The 25,768-nt window shown below is 45.2% G+C and overlaps 25 non-coding genes across 25 annotated transcripts; 13 read left to right on the top strand and 12 right to left on the bottom strand.

Moving 5' to 3' along the window:
• Positions 1-590: 590 nt before the first annotated feature.
• TRNAR-ACG (transfer RNA arginine (anticodon ACG)) lies at positions 591-663 on the bottom strand. The gene has a single exon. It is a non-coding gene; the product is annotated as a tRNA-Arg (tRNA).
• Positions 664-1,377: 714 nt separating this feature from the next.
• On the top strand, positions 1,378-1,484 carry LOC147703788 (U6 spliceosomal RNA). Its single transcript, XR_015297689.1, has one exon. It is a non-coding gene; the product is annotated as a U6 spliceosomal RNA (small nuclear RNA).
• Positions 1,485-2,504: 1,020 nt separating this feature from the next.
• On the bottom strand, positions 2,505-2,577 carry TRNAR-ACG (transfer RNA arginine (anticodon ACG)). The gene has a single exon. It is a non-coding gene; the product is annotated as a tRNA-Arg (tRNA).
• Positions 2,578-3,291: 714 nt separating this feature from the next.
• LOC147703790 (U6 spliceosomal RNA) lies at positions 3,292-3,398 on the top strand. The gene has a single exon (XR_015297700.1). It is a non-coding gene; the product is annotated as a U6 spliceosomal RNA (small nuclear RNA).
• A 1,010-nt stretch (positions 3,399-4,408) lies between these two features.
• On the bottom strand, positions 4,409-4,481 carry TRNAR-ACG (transfer RNA arginine (anticodon ACG)). The gene has a single exon. It is a non-coding gene; the product is annotated as a tRNA-Arg (tRNA).
• Positions 4,482-5,195: 714 nt separating this feature from the next.
• Positions 5,196-5,302, top strand: LOC147703792 (U6 spliceosomal RNA). Its single transcript, XR_015297711.1, has one exon. It is a non-coding gene; the product is annotated as a U6 spliceosomal RNA (small nuclear RNA).
• Positions 5,303-6,312: 1,010 nt separating this feature from the next.
• On the bottom strand, positions 6,313-6,385 carry TRNAR-ACG (transfer RNA arginine (anticodon ACG)). Its single transcript has one exon. It is a non-coding gene; the product is annotated as a tRNA-Arg (tRNA).
• A 714-nt stretch (positions 6,386-7,099) lies between these two features.
• Positions 7,100-7,206, top strand: LOC147703794 (U6 spliceosomal RNA). Its single transcript, XR_015297722.1, has one exon. It is a non-coding gene; the product is annotated as a U6 spliceosomal RNA (small nuclear RNA).
• A 1,010-nt stretch (positions 7,207-8,216) lies between these two features.
• Positions 8,217-8,289, bottom strand: TRNAR-ACG (transfer RNA arginine (anticodon ACG)). The gene has a single exon. It is a non-coding gene; the product is annotated as a tRNA-Arg (tRNA).
• Positions 8,290-9,003: 714 nt separating this feature from the next.
• LOC147703796 (U6 spliceosomal RNA) lies at positions 9,004-9,110 on the top strand. The gene has a single exon (XR_015297733.1). It is a non-coding gene; the product is annotated as a U6 spliceosomal RNA (small nuclear RNA).
• A 1,010-nt stretch (positions 9,111-10,120) lies between these two features.
• TRNAR-ACG (transfer RNA arginine (anticodon ACG)) lies at positions 10,121-10,193 on the bottom strand. The gene has a single exon. It is a non-coding gene; the product is annotated as a tRNA-Arg (tRNA).
• A 714-nt stretch (positions 10,194-10,907) lies between these two features.
• LOC147703798 (U6 spliceosomal RNA) lies at positions 10,908-11,014 on the top strand. The gene has a single exon (XR_015297745.1). It is a non-coding gene; the product is annotated as a U6 spliceosomal RNA (small nuclear RNA).
• Positions 11,015-12,024: 1,010 nt separating this feature from the next.
• Positions 12,025-12,097, bottom strand: TRNAR-ACG (transfer RNA arginine (anticodon ACG)). The gene has a single exon. It is a non-coding gene; the product is annotated as a tRNA-Arg (tRNA).
• A 714-nt stretch (positions 12,098-12,811) lies between these two features.
• Positions 12,812-12,918, top strand: LOC147703800 (U6 spliceosomal RNA). Its single transcript, XR_015297756.1, has one exon. It is a non-coding gene; the product is annotated as a U6 spliceosomal RNA (small nuclear RNA).
• A 1,010-nt stretch (positions 12,919-13,928) lies between these two features.
• Positions 13,929-14,001, bottom strand: TRNAR-ACG (transfer RNA arginine (anticodon ACG)). Its single transcript has one exon. It is a non-coding gene; the product is annotated as a tRNA-Arg (tRNA).
• Positions 14,002-14,715: 714 nt separating this feature from the next.
• LOC147703802 (U6 spliceosomal RNA) lies at positions 14,716-14,822 on the top strand. The gene has a single exon (XR_015297767.1). It is a non-coding gene; the product is annotated as a U6 spliceosomal RNA (small nuclear RNA).
• A 1,010-nt stretch (positions 14,823-15,832) lies between these two features.
• On the bottom strand, positions 15,833-15,905 carry TRNAR-ACG (transfer RNA arginine (anticodon ACG)). Its single transcript has one exon. It is a non-coding gene; the product is annotated as a tRNA-Arg (tRNA).
• A 714-nt stretch (positions 15,906-16,619) lies between these two features.
• On the top strand, positions 16,620-16,726 carry LOC147703804 (U6 spliceosomal RNA). Its single transcript, XR_015297778.1, has one exon. It is a non-coding gene; the product is annotated as a U6 spliceosomal RNA (small nuclear RNA).
• A 1,797-nt stretch (positions 16,727-18,523) lies between these two features.
• LOC147703805 (U6 spliceosomal RNA) lies at positions 18,524-18,630 on the top strand. The gene has a single exon (XR_015297789.1). It is a non-coding gene; the product is annotated as a U6 spliceosomal RNA (small nuclear RNA).
• A 1,010-nt stretch (positions 18,631-19,640) lies between these two features.
• Positions 19,641-19,713, bottom strand: TRNAR-ACG (transfer RNA arginine (anticodon ACG)). The gene has a single exon. It is a non-coding gene; the product is annotated as a tRNA-Arg (tRNA).
• Positions 19,714-20,427: 714 nt separating this feature from the next.
• On the top strand, positions 20,428-20,534 carry LOC147703807 (U6 spliceosomal RNA). The gene has a single exon (XR_015297800.1). It is a non-coding gene; the product is annotated as a U6 spliceosomal RNA (small nuclear RNA).
• A 1,010-nt stretch (positions 20,535-21,544) lies between these two features.
• TRNAR-ACG (transfer RNA arginine (anticodon ACG)) lies at positions 21,545-21,617 on the bottom strand. The gene has a single exon. It is a non-coding gene; the product is annotated as a tRNA-Arg (tRNA).
• A 714-nt stretch (positions 21,618-22,331) lies between these two features.
• On the top strand, positions 22,332-22,438 carry LOC147703809 (U6 spliceosomal RNA). The gene has a single exon (XR_015297811.1). It is a non-coding gene; the product is annotated as a U6 spliceosomal RNA (small nuclear RNA).
• Positions 22,439-23,448: 1,010 nt separating this feature from the next.
• On the bottom strand, positions 23,449-23,521 carry TRNAR-ACG (transfer RNA arginine (anticodon ACG)). Its single transcript has one exon. It is a non-coding gene; the product is annotated as a tRNA-Arg (tRNA).
• A 714-nt stretch (positions 23,522-24,235) lies between these two features.
• On the top strand, positions 24,236-24,342 carry LOC147703811 (U6 spliceosomal RNA). The gene has a single exon (XR_015297822.1). It is a non-coding gene; the product is annotated as a U6 spliceosomal RNA (small nuclear RNA).
• Positions 24,343-25,768: the final 1,426 nt, after the last annotated feature.

Below are 25,768 nucleotides of genomic sequence, written 5' to 3' on the forward strand. Positions count from 1 at the left end.
GCACCAGGTCTCTAGGCGCTTGGAGGACATATTGGGTCTACATCCCTCAGTTTCTGAGGTCCAAGAAATGTTCACCCTCTACCCTAATAGAGAGGTCTTGGCCGATCGTGGCTGAGAGGGGAAGAAGGTAGCAGTGCAAGATGCTTATGGTCCTTCTCTAATAATGGACCAACTTTCTCTCTCTCCTTACCTGTGGTTCTGCCTGGCTACTGGGGCTACCAGTTGTAAGCCTGCAGCCCACAGGGAGTTGGTTTGTTCCTCTCACACATGTAAATGGGTAAGCATTCAAGTGCACACACCTGCCTACGTCCACAGACCCTCGCGCACACACACTTTTGTCAACAAGCTTTTTCGCAATTAAGAGTATCAGGGACCCATGTTGAAATACAAAAGCAGCACACCACGTGACGGCCATCACATAGAGTCCAGCAGCAAATGGGAAACGTTTAACTAGCTGTGGTCCTATTACTTGCGCTCTACCGTGGAACAACTGCTGGATGAGTCCTGCTGGAGAATATTGAACCTACAACAAGTCTGAGGTAAATAAAAATTCCACAGGAATATAATCAAACAGGGACCTACAACCCTTCCGAGCCAGATAGGAGTCGAACCTACAATCTTCTGATCCGTAGTCAGACGCGTTATCCATTGCGCCACTGGCCCTATGTAGACTTACGCATCCTTTTGTCCTTAAGTGGGCTAGAAAGTGTGTGTATGTGTGTGTGAAGGCACAAGGGAACCCATCTGACCTCCTGGAAGTCTGTTCTGTGAGGTTTTCCCAAGTTTTACAAAGGACTTTAGGAGAAGGAAGCACCTAAAAGCTAGGCGAAATGGTCCTAGATCCAAGGAAATCTTTTAGATCAGGCTCAGTTTCTTAAATAGTTTGCATTAACATAATCAGTTCCAGGTCTGTGTGGGGCTGAGCTTGAGAACTCCTTAGTAAGTAGGCGTTTACAACAATAAGGGGTTTAATATTACAACACAGGTGAACATTCAGACACATTATCATAAGCTCACCTTGTCCAGGGACCCAAGCATGCTGCCTTTCCACTCTCAGAGCCCTTCACCTAACCTACTGTGCAGCTGTTTCACCTTTAATATCACTGTTCCACAGGCAGCGTGACGTCACAATGCTCCTTGTCTGTAGCCCGACCCAGGAGCCTTTGCAAACCTGGTATAATCTACATACTTACGGTGTGTTTAGTCTTGGACCACAAATGCAGTGAAGAATAATGGATTGCTACTCTTCATACATTTTTGACCATTGGCTCAGATTTGAATGCGTACTGGGCATCTGAGCATCTCTGCCAGGCCACCCTATGTCTAGAGACTGTAGATTTAGAGAGTTTATAAACATTGTCAGTTCATCAATAAAGTGTGCTCGCTTCGGCAGCACATATACTAAAATTGGAACGATACAGAGAAGATTAGCATGGCCCCTGCGCAAGGATGACACGCAAATTCGTGAAGCGTTCCATATTTTTAACAGCTTTCAGGAGAGAAATCTTTTTTGTTTTCAAGACTAATTGAAAAAATAAAGCAGGTCCCAGTGCTGTCCCCGTAATATGTATTTTTCAATTAGTCTCTCCTCAACATTTTTAATGTATTTGCTTTGCAGTAAAGAAGGTGCGCTCTATGTTCAGCTGCATTTAGCAAGGAAGCCTGCAGGACTTCTGGGACTTTTCTTTCTCTTTTTTAGCCTCACTGTCATTATTCTTCACCACCCCCAAATCTATACTGCTGCAGTGTTGTGTTGATTTGTGGGAATCAGGACAAAGAGAAGGGCAGGGCCTATGCAAATGAAGGCCTCAGGGATGTCTGGGAGTGCCTTTTTAGCAGTATTGTTAAAGTCCACCTTGCAACCGGATTGGTCGGGTAAGCTGAAAAACACCATGCCAGATTGGGCACCAGGTCTCTAGGCGCTTGGAGGACATATTGGGTCTACATCCCTCAGTTTCTGAGGTCCAAGAAATGTTCACCCTCTACCCTAATAGAGAGGCCTTGGCCGATCGTGGCCGATCGTGGCTGAGAGGGGAAGAAGGTAGCAGTGCAAGATGCTTATGGTCCTTCTCTAATAATGGACCAACTTTCTCTCTCTCCTTACCTGTGGTTCTGCCTGGCTACTGGGGCTACCAGTTGTAAGCCTGCAGCCCACAGGGAGTTGGTTTGTTCCTCTCACACATGTAAATGGGTAAGCATTCAAGTGCACACACCTGCCTACGTCCACAGACCCTCGCGCACACACACTTTTGTCAACAAGCTTTTTCGCAATTAAGAGTATCAGGGACCCATGTTGAAATACAAAAGCAGCACACCACGTGACGGCCATCACATAGAGTCCAGCAGCAAATGGGAAACGTTTAACTAGCTGTGGTCCTATTACTTGCGCTCTACCGTGGAACAACTGCTGGATGAATCCTGCTGGAGAATATTGAACCTACAACAAGTCTGAGGTAAATAAAAATTCCACAGGAATATAATCAAACAGGGACCTACAACCCTTCCGAGCCAGATAGGAGTCGAACCTACAATCTTCTGATCCGTAGTCAGACGCGTTATCCATTGCGCCACTGGCCCTATGTAGACTTACGCATCCTTTTGTCCTTAAGTGGGCTAGAAAGTGTGTGTATGTGTGTGTGAAGGCACAAGGAAACCCATCTGACCTCCTGGAAGTCTGTTCTGTGAGGTTTTCCCAAGTTTTACAAAGGACTTTAGGAGAAGGAAGCACCTAAAAGCTAGGCGAAATGGTCCTAGATCCAAGGAAATCTTTTAGATCAGGCTCAGTTTCTTAAATAGTTTGCATTAACATAATCAGTTCCAGGTCTGTGTGGGGCTGAGCTTGAGAACTCCTTAGTAAGTAGGCGTTTACAACAATAAGGGGTTTAATATTACAACACAGGTGAACATTCAGACACATTATCATAAGCTCACCTTGTCCAGGGACCCAAGCATGCTGCCTTTCCACTCTCAGAGCCCTTCACCTAACCTACTGTGCAGCTGTTTCACCTTTAATATCACTGTTCCACAGGCAGCGTGACGTCACAATGCTCCTTGTCTGTAGCCCGACCCAGGAGCCTTTGCAAACCTGGTATAATCTACATACTTACGGTGTGTTTAGTCTTGGACCACAAATGCAGTGAAGAATAATGGATTGCTACTCTTCATACATTTTTGACCATTGGCTCAGATTTGAATGCGTACTGGGCATCTGAGCATCTCTGCCAGGCCACCCTATGTCTAGAGACTGTAGATTTAGAGAGTTTATAAACATTGTCAGTTCATCAATAAAGTGTGCTCGCTTCGGCAGCACATATACTAAAATTGGAACGATACAGAGAAGATTAGCATGGCCCCTGCGCAAGGATGACACGCAAATTCGTGAAGCGTTCCATATTTTTAACAGCTTTCAGGAGAGAAATCTTTTTTGTTTTCAAGACTAATTGAAAAAATAAAGCAGGTCCCAGTGCTGTCCCCGTAATATGTATTTTTCAATTAGTCTCTCCTCAACATTTTTAATGTATTTGCTTTGCAGTAAAGAAGGTGCGCTCTATGTTCAGCTGCATTTAGCAAGGAAGCCTGCAGGACTTCTGGGACTTTTCTTTCTCTTTTTTAGCCTCACTGTCATTATTCTTCACCACCCCCAAATCTATACTGCTGCAGTGTTGTGTTGATTTGTGGGAATCAGGACAAAGAGAAGGGCAGGGCCTATGCAAATGAAGGCCTCAGGGATGTCTGGGAGTGCCTTTTTAGCAGTATTGTTAAAGTCCACCTTGCAACCGGATTGGTCGGGTAAGCTGAAAAACACCATGCCAGATTGGGCACCAGGTCTCTAGGCGCTTGGAGGACATATTGGGTCTACATCCCTCAGTTTCTGAGGTCCAAGAAATGTTCACCCTCTACCCTAATAGAGAGGTCTTGGCCGATCGTGGCTGAGAGGGGAAGAAGGTAGCAGTGCAAGATGCTTATGGTCCTTCTCTAATAATGGACCAACTTTCTCTCTCTCCTTACCTGTGGTTCTGCCTGGCTACTGGGGCTACCAGTTGTAAGCCTGCAGCCCACAGGGAGTTGGTTTGTTCCTCTCACACATGTAAATGGGTAAGCATTCAAGTGCACACACCTGCCTACGTCCACAGACCCTCGCGCACACACACTTTTGTCAACAAGCTTTTTCGCAATTAAGAGTATCAGGGACCCATGTTGAAATACAAAAGCAGCACACCACGTGACGGCCATCACATAGAGTCCAGCAGCAAATGGGAAACGTTTAACTAGCTGTGGTCCTATTACTTGCGCTCTACCGTGGAACAACTGCTGGATGAGTCCTGCTGGAGAATATTGAACCTACAACAAGTCTGAGGTAAATAAAAATTCCACAGGAATATAATCAAACAGGGACCTACAACCCTTCCGAGCCAGATAGGAGTCGAACCTACAATCTTCTGATCCGTAGTCAGACGCGTTATCCATTGCGCCACTGGCCCTATGTAGACTTACGCATCCTTTTGTCCTTAAGTGGGCTAGAAAGTGTGTGTATGTGTGTGTGAAGGCACAAGGGAACCCATCTGACCTCCTGGAAGTCTGTTCTGTGAGGTTTTCCCAAGTTTTACAAAGGACTTTAGGAGAAGGAAGCACCTAAAAGCTAGGCGAAATGGTCCTAGATCCAAGGAAATCTTTTAGATCAGGCTCAGTTTCTTAAATAGTTTGCATTAACATAATCAGTTCCAGGTCTGTGTGGGGCTGAGCTTGAGAACTCCTTAGTAAGTAGGCGTTTACAACAATAAGGGGTTTAATATTACAACACAGGTGAACATTCAGACACATTATCATAAGCTCACCTTGTCCAGGGACCCAAGCATGCTGCCTTTCCACTCTCAGAGCCCTTCACCTAACCTACTGTGCAGCTGTTTCACCTTTAATATCACTGTTCCACAGGCAGCGTGACGTCACAATGCTCCTTGTCTGTAGCCCGACCCAGGAGCCTTTGCAAACCTGGTATAATCTACATACTTACGGTGTGTTTAGTCTTGGACCACAAATGCAGTGAAGAATAATGGATTGCTACTCTTCATACATTTTTGACCATTGGCTCAGATTTGAATGCGTACTGGGCATCTGAGCATCTCTGCCAGGCCACCCTATGTCTAGAGACTGTAGATTTAGAGAGTTTATAAACATTGTCAGTTCATCAATAAAGTGTGCTCGCTTCGGCAGCACATATACTAAAATTGGAACGATACAGAGAAGATTAGCATGGCCCCTGCGCAAGGATGACACGCAAATTCGTGAAGCGTTCCATATTTTTAACAGCTTTCAGGAGAGAAATCTTTTTTGTTTTCAAGACTAATTGAAAAAATAAAGCAGGTCCCAGTGCTGTCCCCGTAATATGTATTTTTCAATTAGTCTCTCCTCAACATTTTTAATGTATTTGCTTTGCAGTAAAGAAGGTGCGCTCTATGTTCAGCTGCATTTAGCAAGGAAGCCTGCAGGACTTCTGGGACTTTTCTTTCTCTTTTTTAGCCTCACTGTCATTATTCTTCACCACCCCCAAATCTATACTGCTGCAGTGTTGTGTTGATTTGTGGGAATCAGGACAAAGAGAAGGGCAGGGCCTATGCAAATGAAGGCCTCAGGGATGTCTGGGAGTGCCTTTTTAGCAGTATTGTTAAAGTCCACCTTGCAACCGGATTGGTCGGGTAAGCTGAAAAACACCATGCCAGATTGGGCACCAGGTCTCTAGGCGCTTGGAGGACATATTGGGTCTACATCCCTCAGTTTCTGAGGTCCAAGAAATGTTCACCCTCTACCCTAATAGAGAGGTCTTGGCCGATCGTGGCTGAGAGGGGAAGAAGGTAGCAGTGCAAGATGCTTATGGTCCTTCTCTAATAATGGACCAACTTTCTCTCTCTCCTTACCTGTGGTTCTGCCTGGCTACTGGGGCTACCAGTTGTAAGCCTGCAGCCCACAGGGAGTTGGTTTGTTCCTCTCACACATGTAAATGGGTAAGCATTCAAGTGCACACACCTGCCTACGTCCACAGACCCTCGCGCACACACACTTTTGTCAACAAGCTTTTTCGCAATTAAGAGTATCAGGGACCCATGTTGAAATACAAAAGCAGCACACCACGTGACGGCCATCACATAGAGTCCAGCAGCAAATGGGAAACGTTTAACTAGCTGTGGTCCTATTACTTGCGCTCTACCGTGGAACAACTGCTGGATGAATCCTGCTGGAGAATATTGAACCTACAACAAGTCTGAGGTAAATAAAAATTCCACAGGAATATAATCAAACAGGGACCTACAACCCTTCCGAGCCAGATAGGAGTCGAACCTACAATCTTCTGATCCGTAGTCAGACGCGTTATCCATTGCGCCACTGGCCCTATGTAGACTTACGCATCCTTTTGTCCTTAAGTGGGCTAGAAAGTGTGTGTATGTGTGTGTGAAGCCACAAGGAAACCCATCTGACCTCCTGGAAGTCTGTTCTGTGAGGTTTTCCCAAGTTTTACAAAGGACTTTAGGAGAAGGAAGCACCTAAAAGCTAGGCGAAATGGTCCTAGATCCAAGGAAATCTTTTAGATCAGGCTCAGTTTCTTAAATAGTTTGCATTAACATAATCAGTTCCAGGTCTGTGTGGGGCTGAGCTTGAGAACTCCTTAGTAAGTAGGCGTTTACAACAATAAGGGGTTTAATATTACAACACAGGTGAACATTCAGACACATTATCATAAGCTCACCTTGTCCAGGGACCCAAGCATGCTGCCTTTCCACTCTCAGAGCCCTTCACCTAACCTACTGTGCAGCTGTTTCACCTTTAATATCACTGTTCCACAGGCAGTGTGACGTCACAATGCTCCTTGTCTGTAGCCCGACCCAGGAGCCTTTGCAAACCTGGTATAATCTACATACTTACGGTGTGTTTAGTCTTGGACCACAAATGCAGTGAAGAATAATGGATTGCTACTCTTCATACATTTTTGACCATTGGCTCAGATTTGAATGCGTACTGGCCATCTGAGCATCTCTGCCAGGCCACCCTATGTCTAGAGACTGTAGATTTAGAGAGTTTATAAACATTGTCAGTTCATCAATAAAGTGTGCTCGCTTCGGCAGCACATATACTAAAATTGGAACGATACAGAGAAGATTAGCATGGCCCCTGCGCAAGGATGACACGCAAATTCGTGAAGCGTTCCATATTTTTAACAGCTTTCAGGAGAGAAATCTTTTTTGTTTTCAAGACTAATTGAAAAAATAAAGCAGGTCCCAGTGCTGTCCCCGTAATATGTATTTTTCAATTAGTCTCTCCTCAACATTTTTAATGTATTTGCTTTGCAGTAAAGAAGGTGCGCTCTATGTTCAGCTGCATTTAGCAAGGAAGCCTGCAGGACTTCTGGGACTTTTCTTTCTCTTTTTTAGCCTCACTGTCATTATTCTTCACCACCCCCAAATCTATACTGCTGCAGTGTTGTGTTGATTTGTGGGAATCAGGACAAAGAGAAGGGCAGGGCCTATGCAAATGAAGGCCTCAGGGATGTCTGGGAGTGCCTTTTTAGCAGTATTGTTAAAGTCCACCTTGCAACCGGATTGGTCGGGTAAGCTGAAAAACACCATGCCAGATTGGGCACCAGGTCTCTAGGCGCTTGGAGGACATATTGGGTCTACATCCCTCAGTTTCTGAGGTCCAAGAAATGTTCACCCTCTACCCTAATAGAGAGGTCTTGGCCGATCGTGGCTGAGAGGGGAAGAAGGTAGCAGTGCAAGATGCTTATGGTCCTTCTCTAATAATGGACCAACTTTCTCTCTCTCCTTACCTGTGGTTCTGCCTGGCTACTGGGGCTACCAGTTGTAAGCCTGCAGCCCACAGGGAGTTGGTTTGTTCCTCTCACACATGTAAATGGGTAAGCATTCAAGTGCACACACCTGCCTACGTCCACAGACCCTCGCGCACACACACTTTTGTCAACAAGCTTTTTCGCAATTAAGAGTATCAGGGACCCATGTTGAAATACAAAAGCAGCACACCACGTGACGGCCATCACATAGAGTCCAGCAGCAAATGGGAAACGTTTAACTAGCTGTGGTCCTATTACTTGCGCTCTACCGTGGAACAACTGCTGGATGAATCCTGCTGGAGAATATTGAACCTACAACAAGTCTGAGGTAAATAAAAATTCCACAGGAATATAATCAAACAGGGACCTACAACCCTTCCGAGCCAGATAGGAGTCGAACCTACAATCTTCTGATCCGTAGTCAGACGCGTTATCCATTGCGCCACTGGCCCTATGTAGACTTACGCATCCTTTTGTCCTTAAGTGGGCTAGAAAGTGTGTGTATGTGTGTGTGAAGGCACAAGGAAACCCATCTGACCTCCTGGAAGTCTGTTCTGTGAGGTTTTCCCAAGTTTTACAAAGGACTTTAGGAGAAGGAAGCACCTAAAAGCTAGGCGAAATGGTCCTAGATCCAAGGAAATCTTTTAGATCAGGCTCAGTTTCTTAAATAGTTTGCATTAACATAATCAGTTCCAGGTCTGTGTGGGGCTGAGCTTGAGAACTCCTTAGTAAGTAGGCGTTTACAACAATAAGGGGTTTAATATTACAACACAGGTGAACATTCAGACACATTATCATAAGCTCACCTTGTCCAGGGACCCAAGCATGCTGCCTTTCCACTCTCAGAGCCCTTCACCTAACCTACTGTGCAGCTGTTTCACCTTTAATATCACTGTTCCACAGGCAGCGTGACGTCACAATGCTCCTTGTCTGTAGCCCGACCCAGGAGCCTTTGCAAACCTGGTATAATCTACATACTTACGGTGTGTTTAGTCTTGGACCACAAATGCAGTGAAGAATAATGGATTGCTACTCTTCATACATTTTTGACCATTGGCTCAGATTTGAATGCGTACTGGGCATCTGAGCATCTCTGCCAGGCCACCCTATGTCTAGAGACTGTAGATTTAGAGAGTTTATAAACATTGTCAGTTCATCAATAAAGTGTGCTCGCTTCGGCAGCACATATACTAAAATTGGAACGATACAGAGAAGATTAGCATGGCCCCTGCGCAAGGATGACACGCAAATTCGTGAAGCGTTCCATATTTTTAACAGCTTTCAGGAGAGAAATCTTTTTTGTTTTCAAGACTAATTGAAAAAATAAAGCAGGTCCCAGTGCTGTCCCCGTAATATGTATTTTTCAATTAGTCTCTCCTCAACATTTTTAATGTATTTGCTTTGCAGTAAAGAAGGTGCGCTCTATGTTCAGCTGCATTTAGCAAGGAAGCCTGCAGGACTTCTGGGACTTTTCTTTCTCTTTTTTAGCCTCACTGTCATTATTCTTCACCACCCCCAAATCTATACTGCTGCAGTGTTGTGTTGATTTGTGGGAATCAGGACAAAGAGAAGGGCAGGGCCTATGCAAATGAAGGCCTCAGGGATGTCTGGGAGTGCCTTTTTAGCAGTATTGTTAAAGTCCACCTTGCAACCGGATTGGTCGGGTAAGCTGAAAAACACCATGCCAGATTGGGCACCAGGTCTCTAGGCGCTTGGAGGACATATTGGGTCTACATCCCTCAGTTTCTGAGGTCCAAGAAATGTTCACCCTCTACCCTAATAGAGAGGTCTTGGCCGATCGTGGCTGAGAGGGGAAGAAGGTAGCAGTGCAAGATGCTTATGGTCCTTCTCTAATAATGGACCAACTTTCTCTCTCTCCTTACCTGTGGTTCTGCCTGGCTACTGGGGCTACCAGTTGTAAGCCTGCAGCCCACAGGGAGTTGGTTTGTTCCTCTCACACATGTAAATGGGTAAGCATTCAAGTGCACACACCTGCCTACGTCCACAGACCCTCGCGCACACACACTTTTGTCAACAAGCTTTTTCGCAATTAAGAGTATCAGGGACCCATGTTGAAATACAAAAGCAGCACACCACGTGACGGCCATCACATAGAGTCCAGCAGCAAATGGGAAACGTTTAACTAGCTGTGGTCCTATTACTTGCGCTCTACCGTGGAACAACTGCTGGATGAGTCCTGCTGGAGAATATTGAACCTACAACAAGTCTGAGGTAAATAAAAATTCCACAGGAATATAATCAAACAGGGACCTACAACCCTTCCGAGCCAGATAGGAGTCGAACCTACAATCTTCTGATCCGTAGTCAGACGCGTTATCCATTGCGCCACTGGCCCTATGTAGACTTACGCATCCTTTTGTCCTTAAGTGGGCTAGAAAGTGTGTGTATGTGTGTGTGAAGGCACAAGGGAACCCATCTGACCTCCTGGAAGTCTGTTCTGTGAGGTTTTCCCAAGTTTTACAAAGGACTTTAGGAGAAGGAAGCACCTAAAAGCTAGGCGAAATGGTCCTAGATCCAAGGAAATCTTTTAGATCAGGCTCAGTTTCTTAAATAGTTTGCATTAACATAATCAGTTCCAGGTCTGTGTGGGGCTGAGCTTGAGAACTCCTTAGTAAGTAGGCGTTTACAACAATAAGGGGTTTAATATTACAACACAGGTGAACATTCAGACACATTATCATAAGCTCACCTTGTCCAGGGACCCAAGCATGCTGCCTTTCCACTCTCAGAGCCCTTCACCTAACCTACTGTGCAGCTGTTTCACCTTTAATATCACTGTTCCACAGGCAGCGTGACGTCACAATGCTCCTTGTCTGTAGCCCGACCCAGGAGCCTTTGCAAACCTGGTATAATCTACATACTTACGGTGTGTTTAGTCTTGGACCACAAATGCAGTGAAGAATAATGGATTGCTACTCTTCATACATTTTTGACCATTGGCTCAGATTTGAATGCGTACTGGGCATCTGAGCATCTCTGCCAGGCCACCCTATGTCTAGAGACTGTAGATTTAGAGAGTTTATAAACATTGTCAGTTCATCAATAAAGTGTGCTCGCTTCGGCAGCACATATACTAAAATTGGAACGATACAGAGAAGATTAGCATGGCCCCTGCGCAAGGATGACACGCAAATTCGTGAAGCGTTCCATATTTTTAACAGCTTTCAGGAGAGAAATCTTTTTTGTTTTCAAGACTAATTGAAAAAATAAAGCAGGTCCCAGTGCTGTCCCCGTAATATGTATTTTTCAATTAGTCTCTCCTCAACATTTTTAATGTATTTGCTTTGCAGTAAAGAAGGTGCGCTCTATGTTCAGCTGCATTTAGCAAGGAAGCCTGCAGGACTTCTGGGACTTTTCTTTGTCTTTTTTAGCCTCACTGTCATTATTCTTCACCACCCCCAAATCTATACTGCTGCAGTGTTGTGTTGATTTGTGGGAATCAGGACAAAGAGAAGGGCAGGGCCTATGCAAATGAAGGCCTCAGGGATGTCTGGGAGTGCCTTTTTAGCAGTATTGTTAAAGTCCACCTTGCAACCGGATTGGTCGGGTAAGCTGAAAAACACCATGCCAGATTGGGCACCAGGTCTCTAGGCGCTTGGAGGACATATTGGGTCTACATCCCTCAGTTTCTGAGGTCCAAGAAATGTTCACCCTCTACCCTAATAGAGAGGTCTTGGCCGATCGTGGCTGAGAGGGGAAGAAGGTAGCAGTGCAAGATGCTTATGGTCCTTCTCTAATAATGGACCAACTTTCTCTCTCTCCTTACCTGTGGTTCTGCCTGGCTACTGGGGCTACCAGTTGTAAGCCTGCAGCCCACAGGGAGTTGGTTTGTTCCTCTCACACATGTAAATGGGTAAGCATTCAAGTGCACACACCTGCCTACGTCCACAGACCCTCGCGCACACACACTTTTGTCAACAAGCTTTTTCGCAATTAAGAGTATCAGGGACCCATGTTGAAATACAAAAGCAGCACACCACGTGACGGCCATCACATAGAGTCCAGCAGCAAATGGGAAACGTTTAACTAGCTGTGGTCCTATTACTTGCGCTCTACCGTGGAACAACTGCTGGATGAATCCTGCTGGAGAATATTGAACCTACAACAAGTCTGAGGTAAATAAAAATTCCACAGGAATATAATCAAACAGGGACCTACAACCCTTCCGAGCCAGATAGGAGTCGAACCTACAATCTTCTGATCCGTAGTCAGACGCGTTATCCATTGCGCCACTGGCCCTATGTAGACTTACGCATCCTTTTGTCCTTAAGTGGGCTAGAAAGTGTGTGTATGTGTGTGTGAAGCCACAAGGAAACCCATCTGACCTCCTGGAAGTCTGTTCTGTGAGGTTTTCCCAAGTTTTACAAAGGACTTTAGGAGAAGGAAGCACCTAAAAGCTAGGCGAAATGGTCCTAGATCCAAGGAAATCTTTTAGATCAGGCTCAGTTTCTTAAATAGTTTGCATTAACATAATCAGTTCCAGGTCTGTGTGGGGCTGAGCTTGAGAACTCCTTAGTAAGTAGGCGTTTACAACAATAAGGGGTTTAATATTACAACACAGGTGAACATTCAGACACATTATCATAAGCTCACCTTGTCCAGGGACCCAAGCATGCTGCCTTTCCACTCTCAGAGCCCTTCACCTAACCTACTGTGCAGCTGTTTCACCTTTAATATCACTGTTCCACAGGCAGTGTGACGTCACAATGCTCCTTGTCTGTAGCCCGACCCAGGAGCCTTTGCAAACCTGGTATAATCTACATACTTACGGTGTGTTTAGTCTTGGACCACAAATGCAGTGAAGAATAATGGATTGCTACTCTTCATACATTTTTGACCATTGGCTCAGATTTGAATGCGTACTGGCCATCTGAGCATCTCTGCCAGGCCACCCTATGTCTAGAGACTGTAGATTTAGAGAGTTTATAAACATTGTCAGTTCATCAATAAAGTGTGCTCGCTTCGGCAGCACATATACTAAAATTGGAACGATACAGAGAAGATTAGCATGGCCCCTGCGCAAGGATGACACGCAAATTCGTGAAGCGTTCCATATTTTTAACAGCTTTCAGGAGAGAAATCTTTTTTGTTTTCAAGACTAATTGAAAAAATAAAGCAGGTCCCAGTGCTGTCCCCGTAATATGTATTTTTCAATTAGTCTCTCCTCAACATTTTTAATGTATTTGCTTTGCAGTAAAGAAGGTGCGCTCTATGTTCAGCTGCATTTAGCAAGGAAGCCTGCAGGACTTCTGGGACTTTTCTTTCTCTTTTTTAGCCTCACTGTCATTATTCTTCACCACCCCCAAATCTATACTGCTGCAGTGTTGTGTTGATTTGTGGGAATCAGGACAAAGAGAAGGGCAGGGCCTATGCAAATGAAGGCCTCAGGGATGTCTGGGAGTGCCTTTTTAGCAGTATTGTTAAAGTCCACCTTGCAACCGGATTGGTCGGGTAAGCTGAAAAACACCATGCCAGATTGGGCACCAGGTCTCTAGGCGCTTGGAGGACATATTGGGTCTACATCCCTCAGTTTCTGAGGTCCAAGAAATGTTCACCCTCTACCCTAATAGAGAGGTCTTGGCCGATCGTGGCTGAGAGGGGAAGAAGGTAGCAGTGCAAGATGCTTATGGTCCTTCTCTAATAATGGACCAACTTTCTCTCTCTCCTTACCTGTGGTTCTGCCTGGCTACTGGGGCTACCAGTTGTAAGCCTGCAGCCCACAGGGAGTTGGTTTGTTCCTCTCACACATGTAAATGGGTAAGCATTCAAGTGCACACACCTGCCTACGTCCACAGACCCTCGCGCACACACACTTTTGTCAACAAGCTTTTTCGCAATTAAGAGTATCAGGGACCCATGTTGAAATACAAAAGCAGCACACCACGTGACGGCCATCACATAGAGTCCAGCAGCAAATGGGAAACGTTTAACTAGCTGTGGTCCTATTACTTGCGCTCTACCGTGGAACAACTGCTGGATGAATCCTGCTGGAGAATATTGAACCTACAACAAGTCTGAGGTAAATAAAAATTCCACAGGAATATAATCAAACAGGGACCTACAACCCTTCCGAGCCAGATAGGAGTCGAACCTACAATCTTCTGATCCGTAGTCAGACGCGTTATCCATTGCGCCACTGGCCCTATGTAGACTTACGCATCCTTTTGTCCTTAAGTGGGCTAGAAAGTGTGTGTATGTGTGTGTGAAGGCACAAGGAAACCCATCTGACCTCCTGGAAGTCTGTTCTGTGAGGTTTTCCCAAGTTTTACAAAGGACTTTAGGAGAAGGAAGCACCTAAAAGCTAGGCGAAATGGTCCTAGATCCAAGGAAATCTTTTAGATCAGGCTCAGTTTCTTAAATAGTTTGCATTAACATAATCAGTTCCAGGTCTGTGTGGGGCTGAGCTTGAGAACTCCTTAGTAAGTAGGCGTTTACAACAATAAGGGGTTTAATATTACAACACAGGTGAACATTCAGACACATTATCATAAGCTCACCTTGTCCAGGGACCCAAGCATGCTGCCTTTCCACTCTCAGAGCCCTTCACCTAACCTACTGTGCAGCTGTTTCACCTTTAATATCACTGTTCCACAGGCAGCGTGACGTCACAATGCTCCTTGTCTGTAGCCCGACCCAGGAGCCTTTGCAAACCTGGTATAATCTACATACTTACGGTGTGTTTAGTCTTGGACCACAAATGCAGTGAAGAATAATGGATTGCTACTCTTCATCCATTTTTGACCATTGGCTCAGATTTGAATGCGTACTGGCCATCTGAGCATCTCTGCCAGGCCACCCTATGTCTAGAGACTGTAGATTTAGAGAGTTTATAAACATTGTCAGTTCATCAATAAAGTGTGCTCGCTTCGGCAGCACATATACTAAAATTGGAACGATACAGAGAAGATTAGCATGGCCCCTGCGCAAGGATGACACGCAAATTCGTGAAGCGTTCCATATTTTTAACAGCTTTCAGGAGAGAAATCTTTTTTGTTTTCAAGACTAATTGAAAAAATAAAGCAGGTCCCAGTGCTGTCCCCGTAATATGTATTTTTCAATTAGTCTCTCCTCAACATTTTTAATGTATTTGCTTTGCAGTAAAGAAGGTGCGCTCTATGTTCAGCTGCATTTAGCAAGGAAGCCTGCAGGACTTCTGGGACTTTTCTTTCTCTTTTTTAGCCTCACTGTCATTATTCTTCACCACCCCCAAATCTATACTGCTGCAGTGTTGTGTTGATTTGTGGGAATCAGGACAAAGAGAAGGGCAGGGCCTATGCAAATGAAGGCCTCAGGGATGTCTGGGAGTGCCTTTTTAGCAGTATTGTTAAAGTCCACCTTGCAACCGGATTGGTCGGGTAAGCTGAAAAACACCATGCCAGATTGGGCACCAGGTCTCTAGGCGCTTGGAGGACATATTGGGTCTACATCCCTCAGTTTCTGAGGTCCAAGAAATGTTCACCCTCTACCCTAATAGAGAGGTCTTGGCCGATCGTGGCTGAGAGGGGAAGAAGGTAGCAGTGCAAGATGCTTATGGTCCTTCTCTAATAATGGACCAACTTTCTCTCTCTCCTTACCTGTGGTTCTGCCTGGCTACTGGGGCTACCAGTTGTAAGCCTGCAGCCCACAGGGAGTTGGTTTGTTCCTCTCACACATGTAAATGGGTAAGCATTCAAGTGCACACACCTGCCTACGTCCACAGACCCTCGCGCACACACACTTTTGTCAACAAGCTTTTTCGCAATTAAGAGTATCAGGGACCCATGTTGAAATACAAAAGCAGCACACCACGTGACGGCCATCACATAGAGTCCAGCAGCAAATGGGAAACGTTTAACTAGCTGTGGTCCTATTACTTGCGCTCTACCGTGGAACAACTGCTGGATGAGTCCTGCTGGAGAATATTGAACCTACAACAAGTCTGAGGTAAATAAAAATTCCACAGGAATATAATCAAACAGGGACCTACAACCCTTCCGAGCCAGATAGGAGTCGAACCTACAATCTTCTGATCCGTAGTCAGACGCGTTATCCATTGCGCCACTGGCCCTATGTAGACTTACGCATCCTTTTGTCCTTAAGTGGGCTAGAAAGTGTGTGTATGTGTGTGTGAAGGCACAAGGAAACCCATCTGACCTCCTGGAAGTCTGTTCTGTGAGGTTTTCCCAAGTTTTACAAAGGACTTTAGGAGAAGGAAGCACCTAAAAGCTAGGCGAAATGGTCCTAGATCCAAGGAAATCTTTTAGATCAGGCTCAGTTTCTTAAATAGTTTGCATTAACATAATCAGTTCCAGGTCTGTGTGGGGCTGAGCTTGAGAACTCCTTAGTAAGTAGGCGTTTACAACAATAAGGGGTTTAATATTACAACACAGGTGAACATTCAGACACATTATCATAAGCTCACCTTGTCCAGGGACCCAAGCATGCTGCCTTTCCACTCTCAGAGCCCTTCACCTAACCTACTGTGCAGCTGTTTCACCTTTAATATCACTGTTCCACAGGCAGCGTGACGTCACAATGCTCCTTGTCTGTAGCCCGACCCAGGAGCCTTTGCAAACCTGGTATAATCTACATACTTACGGTGTGTTTAGTCTTGGACCACAAATGCAGTGAAGAATAATGGATTGCTACTCTTCATACATTTTTGACCATTGGCTCAGATTTGAATGCGTACTGGCCATCTGAGCATCTCTGCCAGGCCACCCTATGTCTAGAGACTGTAGATTTAGAGAGTTTATAAACATTGTCAGTTCATCAATAAAGTGTGCTCGCTTCGGCAGCACATATACTAAAATTGGAACGATACAGAGAAGATTAGCATGGCCCCTGCGCAAGGATGACACGCAAATTCGTGAAGCGTTCCATATTTTTAACAGCTTTCAGGAGAGAAATCTTTTTTGTTTTCAAGACTAATTGAAAAAATAAAGCAGGTCCCAGTGCTGTCCCCGTAATATGTATTTTTCAATTAGTCTCTCCTCAACATTTTTAATGTATTTGCTTTGCAGTAAAGAAGGTGCGCTCTATGTTCAGCTGCATTTAGCAAGGAAGCCTGCAGGACTTCTGGGACTTTTCTTTCTCTTTTTTAGCCTCACTGTCATTATTCTTCACCACCCCCAAATCTATACTGCTGCAGTGTTGTGTTGATTTGTGGGAATCAGGACAAAGAGAAGGGCAGGGCCTATGCAAATGAAGGCCTCAGGGATGTCTGGGAGTGCCTTTTTAGCAGTATTGTTAAAGTCCACCTTGCAACCGGATTGGTCGGGTAAGCTGAAAAACACCATGCCAGATTGGGCACCAGGTCTCTAGGCGCTTGGAGGACATATTGGGTCTACATCCCTCAGTTTCTGAGGTCCAAGAAATGTTCACCCTCTACCCTAATAGAGAGGTCTTGGCCGATCGTGGCTGAGAGGGGAAGAAGGTAGCAGTGCAAGATGCTTATGGTCCTTCTCTAATAATGGACCAACTTTCTCTCTCTCCTTACCTGTGGTTCTGCCTGGCTACTGGGGCTACCAGTTGTAAGCCTGCAGCCCACAGGGAGTTGGTTTGTTCCTCTCACACATGTAAATGGGTAAGCATTCAAGTGCACACACCTGCCTACGTCCACAGACCCTCGCGCACACACACTTTTGTCAACAAGCTTTTTCGCAATTAAGAGTATCAGGGACCCATGTTGAAATACAAAAGCAGCACACCACGTGACGGCCATCACATAGAGTCCAGCAGCAAATGGGAAACGTTTAACTAGCTGTGGTCCTATTACTTGCGCTCTACCGTGGAACAACTGCTGGATGAGTCCTGCTGGAGAATATTGAACCTACAACAAGTCTGAGGTAAATAAAAATTCCACAGGAATATAATCAAACAGGGACCTACAACCCTTCCGAGCCAGATAGGAGTCAAACCTACAATCTTCTGATCCGTAGTCAGACGCGTTATCCATTGCGCCACTGGCCCTATGTAGACTTACGCATCCTTTTGTCCTTAAGTGGGCTAGAAAGTGTGTGTATGTGTGTGTGAAGGCACAAGGGAACCCATCTGACCTCCTGGAAGTCTGTTCTGTGAGGTTTTCCCAAGTTTTACAAAGGACTTTAGGAGAAGGAAGCACCTAAAAGCTAGGCGAAATGGTCCTAGATCCAAGGAAATCTTTTAGATCAGGCTCAGTTTCTTAAATAGTTTGCATTAACATAATCAGTTCCAGGTCTGTGTGGGGCTGAGCTTGAGAACTCCTTAGTAAGTAGGCGTTTACAACAATAAGGGGTTTAATATTACAACACAGGTGAACATTCAGACACATTATCATAAGCTCACCTTGTCCAGGGACCCAAGCATGCTGCCTTTCCACTCTCAGAGCCCTTCACCTAACCTACTGTGCAGCTGTTTCACCTTTAATATCACTGTTCCACAGGCAGCGTGACGTCACAATGCTCCTTGTCTGTAGCCCGACCCAGGAGCCTTTGCAAACCTGGTATAATCTACATACTTACGGTGTGTTTAGTCTTGGACCACAAATGCAGTGAAGAATAATGGATTGCTACTCTTCATACATTTTTGACCATTGGCTCAGATTTGAATGCGTACTGGGCATCTGAGCATCTCTGCCAGGCCACCCTATGTCTAGAGACTGTAGATTTAGAGAGTTTATAAACATTGTCAGTTCATCAATAAAGTGTGCTCGCTTCGGCAGCACATATACTAAAATTGGAACGATACAGAGAAGATTAGCATGGCCCCTGCGCAAGGATGACACGCAAATTCGTGAAGCGTTCCATATTTTTAACAGCTTTCAGGAGAGAAATCTTTTTTGTTTTCAAGACTAATTGAAAAAATAAAGCAGGTCCCAGTGCTGTCCCCGTAATATGTATTTTTCAATTAGTCTCTCCTCAACATTTTTAATGTATTTGCTTTGCAGTAAAGAAGGTGCGCTCTATGTTCAGCTGCATTTAGCAAGGAAGCCTGCAGGACTTCTGGGACTTTTCTTTCTCTTTTTTAGCCTCACTGTCATTATTCTTCACCACCCCCAAATCTATACTGCTGCAGTGTTGTGTTGATTTGTGGGAATCAGGACAAAGAGAAGGGCAGGGCCTATGCAAATGAAGGCCTCAGGGATGTCTGGGAGTGCCTTTTTAGCAGTATTGTTAAAGTCCACCTTGCAACCGGATTGGTCGGGTAAGCTGAAAAACACCATGCCAGATTGGGCACCAGGTCTCTAGGCGCTTGGAGGACATATTGGGTCTACATCCCTCAGTTTCTGAGGTCCAAGAAATGTTCACCCTCTACCCTAATAGAGAGGTCTTGGCCGATCGTGGCTGAGAGGGGAAGAAGGTAGCAGTGCAAGATGCTTATGGTCCTTCTCTAATAATGGACCAACTTTCTCTCTCTCCTTACCTGTGGTTCTGCCTGGCTACTGGGGCTACCAGTTGTAAGCCTGCAGCCCACAGGGAGTTGGTTTGTTCCTCTCACACATGTAAATGGGTAAGCATTCAAGTGCACACACCTGCCTACGTCCACAGACCCTCGCGCACACACACTTTTGTCAACAAGCTTTTTCGCAATTAAGAGTATCAGGGACCCATGTTGAAATACAAAAGCAGCACACCACGTGACGGCCATCACATAGAGTCCAGCAGCAAATGGGAAACGTTTAACTAGCTGTGGTCCTATTACTTGCGCTCTACCGTGGAACAACTGCTGGATGAATCCTGCTGGAGAATATTGAACCTACAACAAGTCTGAGGTAAATAAAAATTCCACAGGAATATAATCAAACAGGGACCTACAACCCTTCCGAGCCAGATAGGAGTCGAACCTACAATCTTCTGATCCGTAGTCAGACGCGTTATCCATTGCGCCACTGGCCCTATGTAGACTTACGCATCCTTTTGTCCTTAAGTGGGCTAGAAAGTGTGTGTATGTGTGTGTGAAGGCACAAGGAAACCCATCTGACCTCCTGGAAGTCTGTTCTGTGAGGTTTTCCCAAGTTTTACAAAGGACTTTAGGAGAAGGAAGCACCTAAAAGCTAGGCGAAATGGTCCTAGATCCAAGGAAATCTTTTAGATCAGGCTCAGTTTCTTAAATAGTTTGCATTAACATAATCAGTTCCAGGTCTGTGTGGGGCTGAGCTTGAGAACTCCTTAGTAAGTAGGCGTTTACAACAATAAGGGGTTTAATATTACAACACAGGTGAACATTCAGACACATTATCATAAGCTCACCTTGTCCAGGGACCCAAGCATGCTGCCTTTCCACTCTCAGAGCCCTTCACCTAACCTACTGTGCAGCTGTTTCACCTTTAATATCACTGTTCCACAGGCAGCGTGACGTCACAATGCTCCTTGTCTGTAGCCCGACCCAGGAGCCTTTGCAAACCTGGTATAATCTACATACTTACGGTGTGTTTAGTCTTGGACCACAAATGCAGTGAAGAATAATGGATTGCTACTCTTCATACATTTTTGACCATTGGCTCAGATTTGAATGCGTACTGGGCATCTGAGCATCTCTGCCAGGCCACCCTATGTCTAGAGACTGTAGATTTAGAGAGTTTATAAACATTGTCAGTTCATCAATAAAGTGTGCTCGCTTCGGCAGCACATATACTAAAATTGGAACGATACAGAGAAGATTAGCATGGCCCCTGCGCAAGGATGACACGCAAATTCGTGAAGCGTTCCATATTTTTAACAGCTTTCAGGAGAGAAATCTTTTTTGTTTTCAAGACTAATTGAAAAAATAAAGCAGGTCCCAGTGCTGTCCCCGTAATATGTATTTTTCAATTAGTCTCTCCTCAACATTTTTAATGTATTTGCTTTGCAGTAAAGAAGGTGCGCTCTATGTTCAGCTGCATTTAGCAAGGAAGCCTGCAGGACTTCTGGGACTTTTCTTTCTCTTTTTTAGCCTCACTGTCATTATTCTTCACCACCCCCAAATCTATACTGCTGCAGTGTTGTGTTGATTTGTGGGAATCAGGACAAAGAGAAGGGCAGGGCCTATGCAAATGAAGGCCTCAGGGATGTCTGGGAGTGCCTTTTTAGCAGTATTGTTAAAGTCCACCTTGCAACCGGATTGGTCGGGTAAGCTGAAAAACACCATGCCAGATTGGGCACCAGGTCTCTAGGCGCTTGGAGGACATATTGGGTCTACATCCCTCAGTTTCTGAGGTCCAAGAAATGTTCACCCTCTACCCTAATAGAGAGGTCTTGGCCGATCGTGGCTGAGAGGGGAAGAAGGTAGCAGTGCAAGATGCTTATGGTCCTTCTCTAATAATGGACCAACTTTCTCTCTCTCCTTACCTGTGGTTCTGCCTGGCTACTGGGGCTACCAGTTGTAAGCCTGCAGCCCACAGGGAGTTGGTTTGTTCCTCTCACACATGTAAATGGGTAAGCATTCAAGTGCACACACCTGCCTACGTCCACAGACCCTCGCGCACACACACTTTTGTCAACAAGCTTTTTCGCAATTAAGAGTATCAGGGACCCATGTTGAAATACAAAAGCAGCACACCACGTGACGGCCATCACATAGAGTCCAGCAGCAAATTGGAAACGTTTAACTAGCTGTGGTCCTATTACTTGCGCTCTACCGTGGAACAACTGCTGGATGAGTCCTGCTGGAGAATATTGAACCTACAACAAGTCTGAGGTAAATAAAAATTCCACAGGAATATAATCAAACAGGGACCTACAACCCTTCCGAGCCAGATAGGAGTCGAACCTACAATCTTCTGATCCGTAGTCAGACGCGTTATCCATTGCGCCACTGGCCCTATGTAGACTTACGCATCCTTTTGTCCTTAAGTGGGCTAGAAAGTGTGTGTATGTGTGTGTGAAGGCACAAGGGAACCCATCTGACCTCCTGGAAGTCTGTTCTGTGAGGTTTTCCCAAGTTTTACAAAGGACTTTAGGAGAAGGAAGCACCTAAAAGCTAGGCGAAATGGTCCTAGATCCAAGGAAATCTTTTAGATCAGGCTCAGTTTCTTAAATAGTTTGCATTAACATAATCAGTTCCAGGTCTGTGTGGGGCTGAGCTTGAGAACTCCTTAGTAAGTAGGCGTTTACAACAATAAGGGGTTTAATATTACAACACAGGTGAACATTCAGACACATTATCATAAGCTCACCTTGTCCAGGGACCCAAGCATGCTGCCTTTCCACTCTCAGAGCCCTTCACCTAACCTACTGTGCAGCTGTTTCACCTTTAATATCACTGTTCCACAGGCAGCGTGACGTCACAATGCTCCTTGTCTGTAGCCCGACCCAGGAGCCTTTGCAAACCTGGTATAATCTACATACTTACGGTGTGTTTAGTCTTGGACCACAAATGCAGTGAAGAATAATGGATTGCTACTCTTCATACATTTTTGACCATTGGCTCAGATTTGAATGCGTACTGGGCATCTGAGCATCTCTGCCAGGCCACCCTATGTCTAGAGACTGTAGATTTAGAGAGTTTATAAACATTGTCAGTTCATCAATAAAGTGTGCTCGCTTCGGCAGCACATATACTAAAATTGGAACGATACAGAGAAGATTAGCATGGCCCCTGCGCAAGGATGACACGCAAATTCGTGAAGCGTTCCATATTTTTAACAGCTTTCAGGAGAGAAATCTTTTTTGTTTTCAAGACTAATTGAAAAAATAAAGCAGGTCCCAGTGCTGTCCCCGTAATATGTATTTTTCAATTAGTCTCTCCTCAACATTTTTAATGTATTTGCTTTGCAGTAAAGAAGGTGCGCTCTATGTTCAGCTGCATTTAGCAAGGAAGCCTGCAGGACTTCTGGGACTTTTCTTTCTCTTTTTTAGCCTCACTGTCATTATTCTTCACCACCCCCAAATCTATACTGCTGCAGTGTTGTGTTGATTTGTGGGAATCAGGACAAAGAGAAGGGCAGGGCCTATGCAAATGAAGGCCTCAGGGATGTCTGGGAGTGCCTTTTTAGCAGTATTGTTAAAGTCCACCTTGCAACCGGATTGGTCGGGTAAGCTGAAAAACACCATGCCAGATTGGGCACCAGGTCTCTAGGCGCTTGGAGGACATATTGGGTCTACATCCCTCAGTTTCTGAGGTCCAAGAAATGTTCACCCTCTACCCTAATAGAGAGGTCTTGGCCGATCGTGGCTGAGAGGGGAAGAAGGTAGCAGTGCAAGATGCTTATGGTCCTTCTCTAATAATGGACCAACTTTCTCTCTCTCCTTACCTGTGGTTCTGCCTGGCTACTGGGGCTACCAGTTGTAAGCCTGCAGCCCACAGGGAGTTGGTTTGTTCCTCTCACACATGTAAATGGGTAAGCATTCAAGTGCACACACCTGCCTACGTCCACAGACCCTCGCGCACACACACTTTTGTCAACAAGCTTTTTCGCAATTAAGAGTATCAGGGACCCATGTTGAAATACAAAAGCAGCACACCACGTGACGGCCATCACATAGAGTCCAGCAGCAAATGGGAAACGTTTAACTAGCTGTGGTCCTATTACTTGCGCTCTACCGTGGAACAACTGCTGGATGAATCCTGCTGGAGAATATTGAACCTACAACAAGTCTGAGGTAAATAAAAATTCCACAGGAATATAATCAAACAGGGACCTACAACCCTTCCGAGCCAGATAGGAGTCGAACCTACAATCTTCTGATCCGTAGTCAGACGCGTTATCCATTGCGCCACTGGCCCTATGTAGACTTACGCATCCTTTTGTCCTTAAGTGGGCTAGAAAGTGTGTGTATGTGTGTGTGAAGCCACAAGGAAACCCATCTGACCTCCTGGAAGTCTGTTCTGTGAGGTTTTCCCAAGTTTTACAAAGGACTTTAGGAGAAGGAAGCACCTAAAAGCTAGGCGAAATGGTCCTAGATCCAAGGAAATCTTTTAGATCAGGCTCAGTTTCTTAAATAGTTTGCATTAACATAATCAGTTCCAGGTCTGTGTGGGGCTGAGCTTGAGAACTCCTTAGTAAGTAGGCGTTTACAACAATAAGGGGTTTAATATTACAACACAGGTGAACATTCAGACACATTATCATAAGCTCACCTTGTCCAGGGACCCAAGCATGCTGCCTTTCCACTCTCAGAGCCCTTCACCTAACCTACTGTGCAGCTGTTTCACCTTTAATATCACTGTTCCACAGGCAATGTGACGTCACAATGCTCCTTGTCTGTAGCCCGACCCAGGAGCCTTTGCAAACCTGGTATAATCTACATACTTACGGTGTGTTTAGTCTTGGACCACAAATGCAGTGAAGAATAATGGATTGCTACTCTTCATACATTTTTGACCATTGGCTCAGATTTGAATGCGTACTGGCCATCTGAGCATCTCTGCCAGGCCACCCTATGTCTAGAGACTGTAGATTTAGAGAGTTTATAAACATTGTCAGTTCATCAATAAAGTGTGCTCGCTTCGGCAGCACATATACTAAAATTGGAACGATACAGAGAAGATTAGCATGGCCCCTGCGCAAGGATGACACGCAAATTCGTGAAGCGTTCCATATTTTTAACAGCTTTCAGGAGAGAAATCTTTTTTGTTTTCAAGACTAATTGAAAAAATAAAGCAGGTCCCAGTGCTGTCCCCGTAATATGTATTTTTCAATTAGTCTCTCCTCAACATTTTTAATGTATTTGCTTTGCAGTAAAGAAGGTGCGCTCTATGTTCAGCTGCATTTAGCAAGGAAGCCTGCAGGACTTCTGGGACTTTTCTTTCTCTTTTTTAGCCTCACTGTCATTATTCTTCACCACCCCCAAATCTATACTGCTGCAGTGTTGTGTTGATTTGTGGGAATCAGGACAAAGAGAAGGGCAGGGCCTATGCAAATGAAGGCCTCAGGGATGTCTGGGAGTGCCTTTTTAGCAGTATTGTTAAAGTCCACCTTGCAACCGGATTGGTCGGGTAAGCTGAAAAACACCATGCCAGATTGGGCACCAGGTCTCTAGGCGCTTGGAGGACATATTGGGTCTACATCCCTCAGTTTCTGAGGTCCAAGAAATGTTCACCCTCTACCCTAATAGAGAGGTCTTGGCCGATCGTGGCTGAGAGGGGAAGAAGGTAGCAGTGCAAGATGCTTATGGTCCTTCTCTAATAATGGACCAACTTTCTCTCTCTCCTTACCTGTGGTTCTGCCTGGCTACTGGGGCTACCAGTTGTAAGCCTGCAGCCCACAGGGAGTTGGTTTGTTCCTCTCACACATGTAAATGGGTAAGCATTCAAGTGCACACACCTGCCTACGTCCACAGACCCTCGCGCACACACACTTTTGTCAACAAGCTTTTTCGCAATTAAGAGTATCAGGGACCCATGTTGAAATACAAAAGCAGCACACCACGTGACGGCCATCACATAGAGTCCAGCAGCAAATGGGAAACGTTTAACTAGCTGTGGTCCTATTACTTGCGCTCTACCGTGGAACAACTGCTGGATGAATCCTGCTGGAGAATATTGAACCTACAACAAGTCTGAGGTAAATAAAAATTCCACAGGAATATAATCAAACAGGGACCTACAACCCTTCCGAGCCAGATAGGAATCAAACCTACAATCTTCTGATCCGTAGTCAGACGCGTTATCCATTGCGCCACTGGCCCTATGTAGACTTACGCATCCTTTTGTCCTTAAGTGGGCTAGAAAGTGTGTGTATGTGTGTGTGAAGGCACAAGGAAACCCATCTGACCTCCTGGAAGTCTGTTCTGTGAGGTTTTCCCAAGTTTTACAAAGGACTTTAGGAGAAGGAAGCACCTAAAAGCTAGGCGAAATGGTCCTAGATCCAAGGAAATCTTTTAGATCAGGCTCAGTTTCTTAAATAGTTTGCATTAACATAATCAGTTCCAGGTCTGTGTGGGGCTGAGCTTGAGAACTCCTTAGTAAGTAGGCGTTTACAACAATAAGGGGTTTAATATTACAACACAGGTGAACATTCAGACACATTAT

Source organism: Lissotriton vulgaris, chromosome 7, assembly GCF_964263255.1.
Source record: "Lissotriton vulgaris chromosome 7, aLisVul1.2, whole genome shotgun sequence".
Taxonomy (NCBI): Eukaryota; Metazoa; Chordata; class Amphibia; order Caudata; family Salamandridae; genus Lissotriton; species Lissotriton vulgaris.